Raw genomic sequence first — 13361 nt, 5'->3', positions numbered from 1 at the left:
GGTGAGGATAATCTGATAGGGGGAGAAGGCTGCAGCCTGATTTAGTGAGCTGGCCTTGGAAGAGTCTGGAAGGACAGGAACAGCAATGTGGAGGCTTTACGTAGGAAGGGAAGAGTCCAGGCAGTGGCCTAAGGATGCTTACTTCGGATCTGTTTTCAGTTACTCCCAGTTGGGTTAAGATAGTTTATGCAAGAATAAGAAGGTGCTGTGTGTCCGGTGTCACTGCCGCCTAGTTTGATACTAGCATGTTCCCACTCTCAGGGCTACAGGTATGTAGAACAAACAATAAGGTGCAGAAAGGACAGCTGTTTTCTAGGAAAGCCTTTGTGATATGATTAAATAGGCTAAAAGCAAGGAGCTTAAGTGGCTTTCTGGGGGCAGAGCATTCTAGGCAAGAGTAGCAGAAGCAGAGTGTGCCTGACGTGTTCTGGGGCCAAGCTGGCCGGTCTGCTGGACGCGGGATGGCAAGAGAAAGCTGAGGTAGAGAAGCAAGTGCACAGGAAAAGAAACCAGATCACGCAGGAAAGCCACAGGAGAGCTCTGAGCAGAAGGGTGACCTGATCTGACCTACAAGGTCTTTTTGGCTGCTGGGTAGCATGATAAAAGCCAAGAGACAATGTGTGATATTTTTAGGTGAGACGATAGTGGCGTATTCTAGGATGACACTTGTGGAAGTGGTTGGAAATGAAAGGATTTGCTGATGTGTTGAATGAGGTGAAAGAATGGATTTAAGGAGGATGCCAAGTGATTTATCCTGAGCACCTGGAAAAAAGTCACCACTGAGATGGGGAAGACTATGAAGGCGGGAAATCTGGGTTTGCACAGGCTAAATTTGAGATGCTGATTCATCTGTTTTTTCCGATTTTCCATTGTAGGTTATAAGGTAACGTGCTGTACGTTACAAACTTGTTTATCTGTTTTATATATAGTAGTATGTATGTTAATCCCAAACTCCTACTTTATCCTACTCTGCTTGCCCTTCCCCTTTGGTAACCGTAAGCTTGTTTTCTATGTCTCGAGTCTATTTCTGTTTTATAAATAAGTTCATCTGTATCATTTTAAAAGATCTCACATATAAGTGATATCATATATTTGTCTTTCTCTTTCTGACTTCACTTAGTATGATAATCCCTAGGTCCATCCATGTTGCTGCAAATGGCATTATTTCATTCTTTTCCATGGCTAATATTCCACTATACAAGGGAGTATTGTGGTAGAGTGCACGCTTAGCGTGCATGAGGTCCTGGGTTCAATCCCCAGTACCTCCATAAACAAAAAACACACCAAAAAACACCTTATGGTTACCAAAGGGGAAGGGGCGAGGAATAAACTGGGAATTTGGGATTAACATAAACACACTAGTACATATAAAGTAGATAAGCAAGGACCTACTCTATAACACAAGAAACTATTATTAAGTAGCTTGTAATAACCTATAATGGAAAAGAATCTGAAAGAGAATAGAAGTTTATGTAAAACTGAATCACTTTGCTGTACACCTGAAACAAAACTATTCAAACAAAGTCATGATACAAGTACATGTTTTTCATTACATTGTATCTGCTTAAGCAACAGGTGTGTAAATGACTCATTTGAATTACACATTCTTCTCAAAATTTAGTTAAATCTCTAGGAAATACTGTGTTGATGTAAATTCCATCTGAACTGCAGGGTTTAACCAATAACTCTGCAAACTATGCTGGTAAAATTCCAAGGAGAACAGCAAAAACCTTAAGCAACTTGAAAAAACCCTGATAACAAGGCTGCCTTGTAAAGTTCTGAGCATCTGTGTGAGCACGTGCCTGGAGCTGAGAGACCTCGGCTAGCAGCCAGAATCCTCTCAGTAAAATGGAATTTCAACCAGGGGGACTTGAATTAATAGAGACCACATCTTAATGACTGGTAACTTGCACTTAGTAGGTTACTGCTACGCACCTCTTAATTCTGTGTAAAAGTCTGGCTAACGGCCACCTCGTGGGCCACAAACCTCTTCCTGCAAAAGCTCGTTTTCCGGCAATTGGTGTGTGTTTTCAGGGACTTTGGCCATGAGAACTGAGAGCCCACCCAACTTGTTTTGAGATAGATTTATGATCGCCTGGGGCTGTGAACCATACTTGAAAGTCACTGCACTGAAAAAGTTTTCTTTTGATACTGCATAGAAGTGTGAGCTACTTTGGGTATTTGGCTCTTTTGGTAACATTTAATAGTGCATTATTCCAAAGGAAAAGTCCTTGACTAAAGTGTTTCACATACACAACTAAAGAATGCAGTGCTATACATCTTTCATTGAATTAAAGTCAACTGTTATGACAGCCTATTGAATAGGACAGATTCTTGGAGTTTGCAGATAAAGTTACAAATAATGCGAGTAGTTAACATTTATCCCACTGAAGTCCTCCAAGCCCATCCCTCAGTACAACAGTGCTATGTCAGACTGCACGCTTGCTGGCTGCCCGGAGCAGACGTCCACCACTGTGGGGCGTATTTTTAACTACCAGCACATTCCAGTTTATCTCCTGAGATCTTGTACGTTGTGGATTTGTGCTGCCATACACAGCTTCACACATTTAAGATTCTGTCTTACGCTGAGACCTGAGAGCCTCTTTAAGTGGATGTGGTTTTAGCAGGAGTCCATACAATTCAGTGTCTAGAAACAGCTGAGGGGAGGAGTCCTCCCGGAGTATTGCTTGTTCAGTGATGTTTCCCTCAGTTACTGACATCTCCCCTCCTGCGCCAGGATACACCTGACATCTGCCTTGGTGTATATATACACAGCGTTCTTTTCTGAGCTTTGAGGTGGGGCAGGGATCACAGAACAGGGGAGACCAGCGCAGGCAGTGCTTCTGCACGTGAGTCCCCATTTAAGAGAAGGGAGAATTCGCATTATCAGGTGACTCATTGGGTCCTCTGGGAGAGGACAGACCACACCGGCCAGCCAAGAGGACAGTATTTTTCCCAGTATCGTATGGCTACTAGACATCATTCAGTCCAAGTTTCTAACCTGTGATTTGACACTAAAAATCCAGCCCTGCGCTTGGTGATTTTCCTCAAGCATAGAGACAGCAGGAAGCCCTAGTTTATTATCCAACGCAGCTTGTTGGTGGCCTCATCCACAGCGCAGGGTTATACAGTTACTCCACCTCGTGTATAATCTACCATTCCCTAAGCAGCTGGTAGGAATTTGGCAAGTCACAGGGAAAGCTGGCATTTTGTTGGACATCTACGCAAAGCAGAGCTGTGTGTAATTTCCTCTTCCTTGAGGACATTCATTTGGAAGTCTCCCTCAAGAACTGCCAATTTGTAGTTAAATGCCCGAACTAATATTCAGCCGGGGAGTGGGGTGGGAACTGGCGACTGGAAGGGGGAAAATTACTGCACATGAAATTAAAACAATAATACCTCTTTTGACTGCCTCACGGAGGTGGGATAATGCAGATCAACAGATGGCAAGGATAAAATTGGAAGCAAAGTCAACTTAGCTCTTGGGATGCATTCATTGTCTTCTCCATCACCCTCCTAGCACCCCATCGTGCCGAAGCCTCCTCCAGTGTCTTAACTTGAAGGGAGTCCACACGGATGGATTTTATAAAGTGGAACAAGGGCCGGGTGGCAGTACCCTTGGTGGCTGCCGTAATAGCAGGATGGTAAATACCAACTGCTGGCATCTATTAAAAGCAAAATTGACTAAGCTTCTGAAAATTGGTTAAGTAATGTGCCACCTGTTCTCTGCTCCACAGACAAGGGAGGAGGAGGACTGGGTGTGAATGTGAGAGCAGCAGACATTTTAGCATCCCAAGAGCAACGTGGAGGCTTGTAATTTCGAGAGTTACCAAACCCCATGGTTTATGGGTATGAGGGTTGTGCAAACCCCCCTTCCAGCTACTCTCAATGTCATGTGGTCATCTTGCTGAATATTTTCTGAACCTTCAGGTTGCCTCTGTCTGAAGCCCCTTCCTACTCCACCTCCCTGATCTGCCTGTATTCATCTGGTCTTCTCCACACACCACACAACTCACGCCTCCCCTTGGTTTTGCAGTGCACACAGGGCTGGCCGCTCGTGCCCTTGGCCTGCATTGAGCAGTGCTGGGTTTAATGCTCTGCTCTCACTGTCTTACAATTCCTAATAAAAGAGAGGGCCCCCCAGTTTCATTTTGCACCAGGGTGCACAAATTAGGAAGCCAGTCCCAAATGCTTGCAGGGGAGGCAGGAAGGGGGCGTATGTTCTGTTAGATGCTGGTAATGGGTGGCGGGTGGAGCCAGGTGGAGCTGGGTGAGATGCTCAAGAGACATGGAGGTGGCTTGACGGCCCCAGTGAATTTTGTTCTCTTGTACAGATAATAGGTCACTGACCGGTGTATAATCAGATTCGCCCAAGAATACCAAAAGCGCACATTGTAAGTTTTGAACAGATGGATTTGACATTTGGCTCTTCTCCAAGGGAGAAAGGTGAGAATAGCTGTGGCCTCTCAAAGGAAACAGGAGGGTTTTAGGGGTTGAGTGCACCTCACCAGCCTTCACCATCCCAGACACGGATTTTTGTTTTTTCTTAATCATAGCTAAGGCCTGCGAGCACATAACCCAGGAATGGCCCATTTGATGGAATGACCAATAGGGCTTTTCAATAGGGTTATTTGTCATTTATCAGGAGGGTGTGGGGGGAAGAGCGCAGTGTCAGTAGTAGAGTGTGTGCGTGAGGTCCTGGGTTCAATCCCCAGTACCTCCATTTGAAAGAAGTGAATAATTAAGTCAACCTAATTACCTCCCTCTCCAAAAAAGAGGGTGTATCTAAGTTGCCAGCTGGGCACTGCGCATGTAGTCTTCCTACTTTGTATCTGGGTGTAGAACTTGGGAAGGTGCAAATAGAAAATTATTTTTTTAAGTAAGAAACTCACCCTTTCTCTCAGTATAAACATAGAATGAAATTCTTCACAAAGCCCTTCATTGCTGGGCCACTTGCTTACCTGTTCAAGCTCAGCTGCCTCTGCTTTGCATCTGCCCTCAGCTCCAGGGGACGTGCAGGGGGCACGGTTCTGACCCTTCGCACGAATTCTCTCTCCCAAAAGGCCCTCCTCGTTCATTCCTACAAGACTGCATTTCGTTTTATCTTGGAAGAGTTCACTGATTCCGCCAACCATTCCATCCACCTTCACCCTCGAGTGAGGTGACCCTCTTCCGCTTTCCTGAAGTCACTGAATTCCTTGTCTTTGCGCCATTGTTATCCCTGAAAGCAAGGATAGAGTTTATCAGTGTTTCTTTGCAGGTGGCATTCCATAGGGATTTGCTGATGGAGTAAATGATGAGCTTTCACCAGTCCCTGAAGTGCTTTGAATGCTGTTTTCCCCTGTGTTGCTCCTGTTTCCAAATGCAGACATTCAGTTTGGGAAAGTGGGTATTGAGACAAGAATGTGTGGTTTGAAGAAGGGCAGGATCTTCTACCTGAAGTGCCTTCTGCAGAAGCCATCAGTCCTGGCCATCGCTAATGGAGCTGGAGATTAAGGTACTTAATCTTAATTAAGAATGCTTTCCTTCTGCCTCAGTGGTGAAATCATTCTTTTGCAGAGCACTTACTGTCGTAGCTTAGCTTAGCTTTCCCTATTGTCTCAAGCTAACTGTCATTCTCTTTGCGTGTGATACTGCATATTGGACTTTTTCTTACCCTACTCTAGATTCCAAAGTTACATCCACTGTGCGATTCCGGAGTGGGACATGTGGCATTTTGTTGAATCTTGAAGAATGTAACACCCTTGTTTCGGTCATGCTTCAGAATTACCTGGTATGATTTTAATCATCAAATTCTTTGTGCTCCATGATACAGAGGAGTTTCTATGTATTAAAGTTAGAAACTGTAAGGAATCTGAGATTTTACCCTATTTGCAAGCTAACAAGTTAGCCTACCACAGTTTCATGTCCATTTTATGAGAAGACACAAGACCTCCAGGTCTGAGATAATAGGGTTTATTATAGCAAAACCAGCAGCCAGAGCAGCATCTTGCATTGGGTTCCACCCTCAGCCCCCACAGGGTGATGTGATGAGGGTCACGTGCTCTCTGCACTTGCGGTCGGGGGGAGCCTACAGCAGAGGAACCCTGAGGTCAAGAGAATGAGCTTACAAAGCTGCCAACACATCTGCCCATCTTTCCCTCTGGATATACACATTCTTCCCGGACCTGGAATGCGGGCACATCCCTGGGGAAAATGGGAAGGTATCTCTAGTCTATTGCTCTCAGATGTCTTTGGGGAGGTACATCTCTTAATATCTTCAGAGGGATACCCCATCTCTAGCTTCCAAGGGTGTGTGTTATTCAAATATATCCTTCGCTCAGAAGACCCAGACCATACAAGAACATGAGAGCTTCATGGAGAATTGTTTTCAGACACAGCAAACCAGTAAGAAAAAGGAGAGAAGGCCTACAGCAAAATGGGCAAGGGGAATAATCAGAGAGTCCTCAGAAAAGGAACTATAAACATATGAAAAGAGATCCCGCCTCACTCAGAATACAAGAAACACAAGTTAAAATTGCACTGTGATATTACTTCTGACCTATCGAATTGCAAAAACATTTTGCTACCCCTCTGTTGTGGAGGCTGCAGGGAAATGAGCCCCCAGACACCACATCACAAATGCATGTAACAGCTGACCAAGTCCTTCCATTTCTAGGAAGTTATCCTACACATAAAATCACTGCAAACGAACTAACGTGTACCCAAAGTTGTTCTTTGAAGTATCATTTGTGATAGCGCTGGAGGACTGCTTGAATACATTGTGGTATTGCCTCAGTCCATTTGGGCTGCTAAGACAAAGTACCGTAACGTGGGTGGCTTAAACAACACACCGTTGTTTCTCAGAGTTCTGGAGGCTGGAGCACAGCTGGGTCCTGATGGGCGCCCACTTCCCGGCTTGTCGACAGCTACCTTCTCACTGCGTCCTCACATGGTGGGAGGGGTGAGAGAGCTCCCAGCAGCTCTTCTAAGGGCACTAATCACATCACAAGGGCTCCACCCTTATGGCCTAATCACCTCCCAAAGGCCGCACTCCTAATACCATCACACTGAGTGTTAGGATTTCACCATATGAATTTTGGGAACCCACAAACATTCACGCCATAACAGGTGTTGTGTAGACTGAAATATTCTGTATATTGAAACACTAAGCAGCCGTAAGAATGAAGACCTCTTTATGTACTGCTATGAAACAATCACCAAAAAATATTTTTATGTGAAGAAGCAAAGTGCAGAATAGTGTGTTTAGAGAAAAAAAAAAAAAAAGCTTACCTGCGGGTATAGGCATAGAAAGTTTCTAAAGGATACATCAAGGTAGAAAATCTCTGGAAGGAAACTGGAAACACTCGCTTTCCGTAATTTTTCAATCATTTGGATGTATCACCTACTCATTAAATGAATTTGAATTTTTACAAAGCCAAGCCCCACACTACACCTACTGAATCAGAATGTCAAGCGTTTTAAAAGTCCCTCTGGAGATTCTGCCACCTGCTGGGAGCTGCGGAACCACCCCTGCAGCAGGAACAACCGGCAGGGAACAACTTCATTAGATAACCGAATGGAAGATGGCCAACACTGCCCTCTTGTGGGAACAAAACATAAAGCGCCAGAATGGAAAGGAGTCTTAAAAGTCAACAAACGCTCCCACCCAAAGCTCAGGACCCTCAACCTACAGCCCTCTTCACCCAGGTGCCCTGATTGCCTTGCATTTCTGCAGGTATCTTGGCTCATTTTCCACATGCTACATTATGTGATAATATTTTGATGCAGCCTAAACTTACTTATTTTTTTGTGGTGGGGAGGTTAATAATATCACTCAGGTGATCATGTTGCGCTTTCCACCAGCTGAAACTCCTGGTTGTTCTTTGTGACTGCTGCTGCTGCAAGCCAGATGTGCCCCACACAGACATGGGGTTTCAGACTCATGTAGGAACTTACACTGTGACGCTGTTTTCTCCCTTTGCACACCAGATGTTTCAGCATCTGATTTGTGCTATACAAGGTTTCCTTCCTAATTTTTTTAAAATTCCATTTTGGATTTGCTAAAATAAACGAACGATGATACCGTTTTGCATCCATGTGGCAAACGTATAAGAAAAACTCATTATTTCTATTTCTGGAAGGGATCACGTGGGATGAGCACAGTGCGGTGGTGACAGTTTTGAAATCTGGGTCCTACTTAAAGCCCCACCGCTTACTAATTGTTAGAACCGCAACATCTCAACTTCTCTAAGCCTTAGCATCTCCAACTAGAAAACGGAGACATACTTTGCTGGCTGGTTCAGTAAATGGAGACTATCACAGAAGTCTCTTTATCTGAGAAATTTCTAAGTACTGGCCGCTACTGTGAGTCAGGTATAAAATACAGGATGCCTGTCCATATTCTCTCGTATGTAGCCCTGAGAAAATGTTCCAAGAATATGTTTTAGAAAATAGAGGCACACTCTTGGTCAAGTGTAGCTGTGTTATAACCATAATTTCAGAATAAATGTGTTTTAAAATAATTTAAAATAATTAAAGGCCAACATGCAATAACAACACAACAACAAAAAATACGTTTTAGCCCATGTGCATTACCTCCTGCCTGGCTGCTGTCCTCCAACCCTGTTTTCACTGAAAATCTTGCCGTCACACAGTTAGTGTTTCGAGAGACGGCTGGCAACATGGCCTGTAGAGTAAACCCTGGATGGGGAGCCACGGGGCCTCGCTCTGGTGCTGGCCCAGACCCCCACGGCCACAGAGCCGTCATCCGAAGTGAGACGGTTAAGCTGGACGACCCTTGGTTTAAATCTAGGTCCTTTCCATCCTCTGTGAACTTATACTTCCTAAGCCTTTAGGGCCTTTGCTTTACTAAAACTCATTTGGCGGGGGAGGATATAGCTTAAGCGCTAGAGCACATGCTTAGCATGCACAAGGTCCTGGATTTGATTCCCCAGTGCCTCCTCTAAAAATAAATAAACCTAATTACCACCCCCCTCCCCCCCAAAAAACAAACTCGTCTGATTTGCAGCTTCATGAATGGACCTAGAGATTATCATACTAAGTGAAGTAAGTCAGACAGAGAATGACAAATATCATGGTATTTCTTATATGTGGAATCTAAAAAAAAAATGATACAAATGAACTTATTTACAAAACAAATAGACTCACAGAAAACAAATTTATGGTTACCAAAGTGGGGAGGGGGGATAAATTAGGAGTTTGGGATTAACCTATACACAGTACTATATGTAAAATAGACAAACAAGGACCTACTGGATAGCACAGGGAACTATACTCAATACCTTGTAATAAGCTACGATGGAAAAGAATCTGAAAAAGAATATATATATATATTCTTTTACATTATATATATATTCTATACATTATATATATTCTATAATGTATAACTGAGTCACTTTGCTGTACGCTTGAAACTAACACAATATTGTAAATCAACTATCCTTCAATTTTTTAAAAAAGATAACAATTAAAAAAAAAAAGAAGAAAGTGAAACAAAAAATCCTCATCTGAGCCACTTTGAGATTCTCATTCAGGGCTAACAAGTAGTTAGATGTTACTTTATAGGTGAGCCTAACCCCTTCCCGTGCTGTGTGAATCTTTTCTCTGTATGCTCAGGTTCCTTTTGTTTCCAAAACAGAACACTGAAAATGCAAAGCTGATCCCTTTCTTGAAAGCTGGTGCCTTCGCTCTTGGCCTGCTTCTGGAAGAGGTGCATGAAAGGCCCACACGTGCTGTTGCGCTGGGGCCGGAGACGCCAGATCACAGCACCTTCCGCAGGCACCCGGTCTGGGAAGAGGATGGAAAATACGTGCCCAGAGACTGATGAAATACAATCCATATTTTATGGCAAGATGAGGAAAAATTTAAAATTTTAAACATAAAATTGTTCTGTGCCTGTTTGGGTCTCTCCCTCCCTTTCAATGTGTGTTGTGCATCTGCATTAACCAGACCTCCTCAGGAGGTAACATTCCTTCTTAATCCCAAGGGTCCTAACTCCTTAGGAGATAACTTCCTTCTTAATCCTGTAAGGGGCCACGGTGACCCTGCTCCGTGACTCGCTTGTACCTGTGGATCTGGACTGTGTACACTGTCAACAACATGTCATTCAATGTGCAGCCCTCTCTGTCTCAAAACCTTCCACAACCGTGCTTTGACCTCTAACGGGCGGAACAGTTCTTAAAGCTTTCTGAGAAGCCGCTGCCAGGTTATAATCCTCAGTTTGGTTTGAATAACAATTTCCACTTCTTTCTTAGACTGACTGGTTAATTTTTTCGACAGGACATTATGGAGAATGAACACCTAGTTGGAGGATGCGCAAGACATCCAAGGCAGCAAACACTGGGGGCCTCTCCCTTCCGAGAATCTGAGATCTGAGACGATCCAGGCTTAGAGTGCTGCCGGAACAGGCATTTACAATACGACAAAGGAAGAATTTCCTAACTCCCACCAGGCTATCAGCCACTGGCACGACTTGCTAACATGGTTTTATGGAATGATTAATGTGGCAAAGCTGGATATCATTTTGGAATGTTTTTCACGTATCCCTTCATAAAGGCAAGGCAGGACCACAGGTGGGGCCTTTCAGCCCGTGGCTTGATGGCTTCTCTAGGCCTCATGAGATGGTTGCAATAAATTGTTTCCCTCCTCTTCATGCTTGGGTCCTCAAAATAGCTGTTCTCACTTCACTATGTCCTGGTATTCTTGGACCCAACCTCCCTCCCACTGAGGTTCTAACTGAAGCCCAAAACTGGACCAGCCTCACTTCATATCTATCACAGGTGGATTTTTTTTTTAAATAGTCCTTCTTAGAAAAGATGACTCCAAACTTCAGTGTGGCAGAGTTGAAAATGTTTCAGAGTTGGGATATGCGATAAATGATTGAATAATGGCCCCAGTGACTCATCTGGATCCCCGCCCTTTGCAAGTGACTTTGTCGCTCCTCCCATCAAGCCTTCTCACTTCCTTTGTGGTGAGGATGTGGCAGAAGTGTCAGTGTGACAGTTCCAAGTTTAAGCTTCCAGAGGCCATGAGCACTTTGACTCTCTCGGGAGCATTGGCTCTCCCAGAACAATCCTGGGCTAGCTGCTGGAAGATGAGAGACCAGCACAGTAGAAGTGAGTCATTCCAGTTGAGATCATGCTAAACAGCCAGGTGACCTGCCAGCTGACGCAAATGCCTAAGAAAGCCTGGCCAAGACAGAAACAAGACCAGAGCTGCCCAGCTAAGCTCAGCCTAAATTGCTAATCTGCAGAATCTTTGTGTACACGCCTGTGAGTGGAATATGTTTCATGTCTCTTGGGTAAACACCTCAGAGCAGAATGGCTGGGCTGTTATGACAGGAGAAGTTTTAACTCCAAACCCATTTGTTCAATACTATTTCCGACTATTCCTCTTATCCACGTTTAAGCCAAACTGAACTCTTTACTTTTTCTCAGACATGTCCCAGGATCTCCTGCCTCCTTGCTTGCCTTCATGTTAACCCTTTGGCCTGGAACATCCCTTTTCCGATCACCCCATCTACCTTAGCTCCGTTCCAGTACCACCTCCACAAAGGCTCTTTCTTCTTCTCAGAAGTGATGGTTCCTCCTTGGGAAGCCCACAGAGCTTTAGCTGTAGCATCCTTTTCATCTTTGAGCTCTTGTCTCCTCTGCTAGATTCTAAGAATTCTTGATGGCAGGAGCCCCCTCCACCCACCCCTCTACTTCAGTTCTTTGCATAGGGTAAGCACTCAGCAAATCTTTGTTGAATTAAGGGATATAATTTATAAAGCATGGAAAGGGTTAGCATATAGGGTGTTTGAGAAAAGGGAATGGGTAAATTACTTGAAGAGAAGAAAGCAAAAAATGGTTACAGTAGCTCCTTCAGGACAATCTTATTTGCAAAAAGATTAAGAACTTGCCTGCCTTGTGTGATGTGAAGTGTTATTTAAAGGGCGCCAAGGTATCCTGGTTCTCTGTATCCCAGAATAACCCTCCTGCAATTGACCTGCTTGCACATCTGACATTCTGTCATCAAATATCCATTCCTGTGCAGAAATTGAGTATCAGCAGTCACTAGTATCACAAAAAAGAGACCACTAGGCATTAAGTGCGGCCGATGGAGGACCACACCACCTATGAAATGGTCTTGTCAAAAAGATCACACCTGAATCTAACCGACAAGCAACTACCGAAGTACAGCGGCACCTGGGGCAGAGGACACAGTAAACCACGTTACAGGGACGCCATTACCAGAGTCTTGACTGTGGGGGATTCTAAAGGACAAATAGCCTGTTTTGTTTTTTTAAGCAAATAAGCTGAAAGAAAAAAGAGAGGGGAAACTATAGATTAAGAGATTAAAAAAATACAGATCGGGGGAGGGTGTAGCTCAGTGGTAGAGTGCATGCCTAGCATGCATGAGGTCCTGGGTTCCATCTCCAGGGTCTCCATTAAAAAATAAAAAATAAAAAATAAATCTTATTACTCCTCACCACCCAAAAAAAGGTCCTGGGTTCAATCTCCAGTACCTCTGTTAAAAATACAGATCAACTAATTGCAATTTGTAGACCTTTTTTGGGTCTTGTGTGAAACCAACTGTAAAAAAAAAAATTATGATATTGATGATATTATGGGTTTTTTCAGTCTTAATCTTTTAAAGACTATTATAGCTGAGATCTATTTCAAAACAATATAGAAAGAAAGAAGTGGATGGTGATATAGATGAAACTAGACTGGTAATGAGTTGACAATCATTGAAACTGGATGATGGGCACCTGAAGGTTCATTATATTGTTGAAATTTTCCAAAATCAAAAATTAAAAAAACAAAAAAGACTGCTTTGGGGTTAACATTTGAGGGGCTCCAAAAGGCCTTTTATAAAGTGTAAGCACTCCCAGTAGGGTAACACGTGAACAAATGATAAATCATTAACATTTCAGCCCTTGATGGTTTCCAGTAGCTGACACAAAACATCTACCTTCCTCAGCCCAGCCTATCACCACCTCAGCCCCAACACCCTCTCCAGCTACTCCCTGAGTGAGCCCCGCACCCCCCAACACACCCTCCACTTTCCTGCCTCCATCTCCTTGCTGCTCAGGCCATTTCACCTCTTGGAACCTTCCCTCTTCCTCCCCCTACCTGGCTGAACCCACTGCTCTTCAAAGACGCAGGTAATGTCGCTTTGTCCGTGACTCCCCCACCCTCCTCAGTCAGAATAAATCACTTCACCCTCCATGCGTGCCCTAGAGCTGTTTCCATATGCTCAGCACATTGTGGCAACTTATAATGGAGAAGTCTGGGTTCTTCTCCAACTGAAATCAAGAGACATTTTTGGTAGATTCCCCATTTGAGTTAATATATTCTATTTATTCTAATCTTAGG

General features: G+C 43.9%; 1 long non-coding RNA gene across 1 annotated transcript; it reads left to right on the top strand.

Annotated features, from left to right (window-relative positions):
- Positions 1–4365: 4365 nt before the first annotated feature.
- Positions 4366–11264, top strand: LOC135322777 (uncharacterized). Its single transcript, XR_010383614.1, has 4 exons — positions 4366–4446; positions 5369–5497; positions 5667–5773; positions 9641–11264. It is a non-coding gene; the product is annotated as an uncharacterized LOC135322777 (long non-coding RNA).
- Positions 11265–13361: the final 2097 nt, after the last annotated feature.

This window comes from Camelus dromedarius, chromosome 13 (genome assembly GCF_036321535.1).
Source record: "Camelus dromedarius isolate mCamDro1 chromosome 13, mCamDro1.pat, whole genome shotgun sequence".
Lineage (NCBI taxonomy): Eukaryota > Metazoa > Chordata > Mammalia > Artiodactyla > Camelidae > Camelus > Camelus dromedarius.
This window is presented reverse-complemented; position numbering and strand designations above follow the sequence as displayed.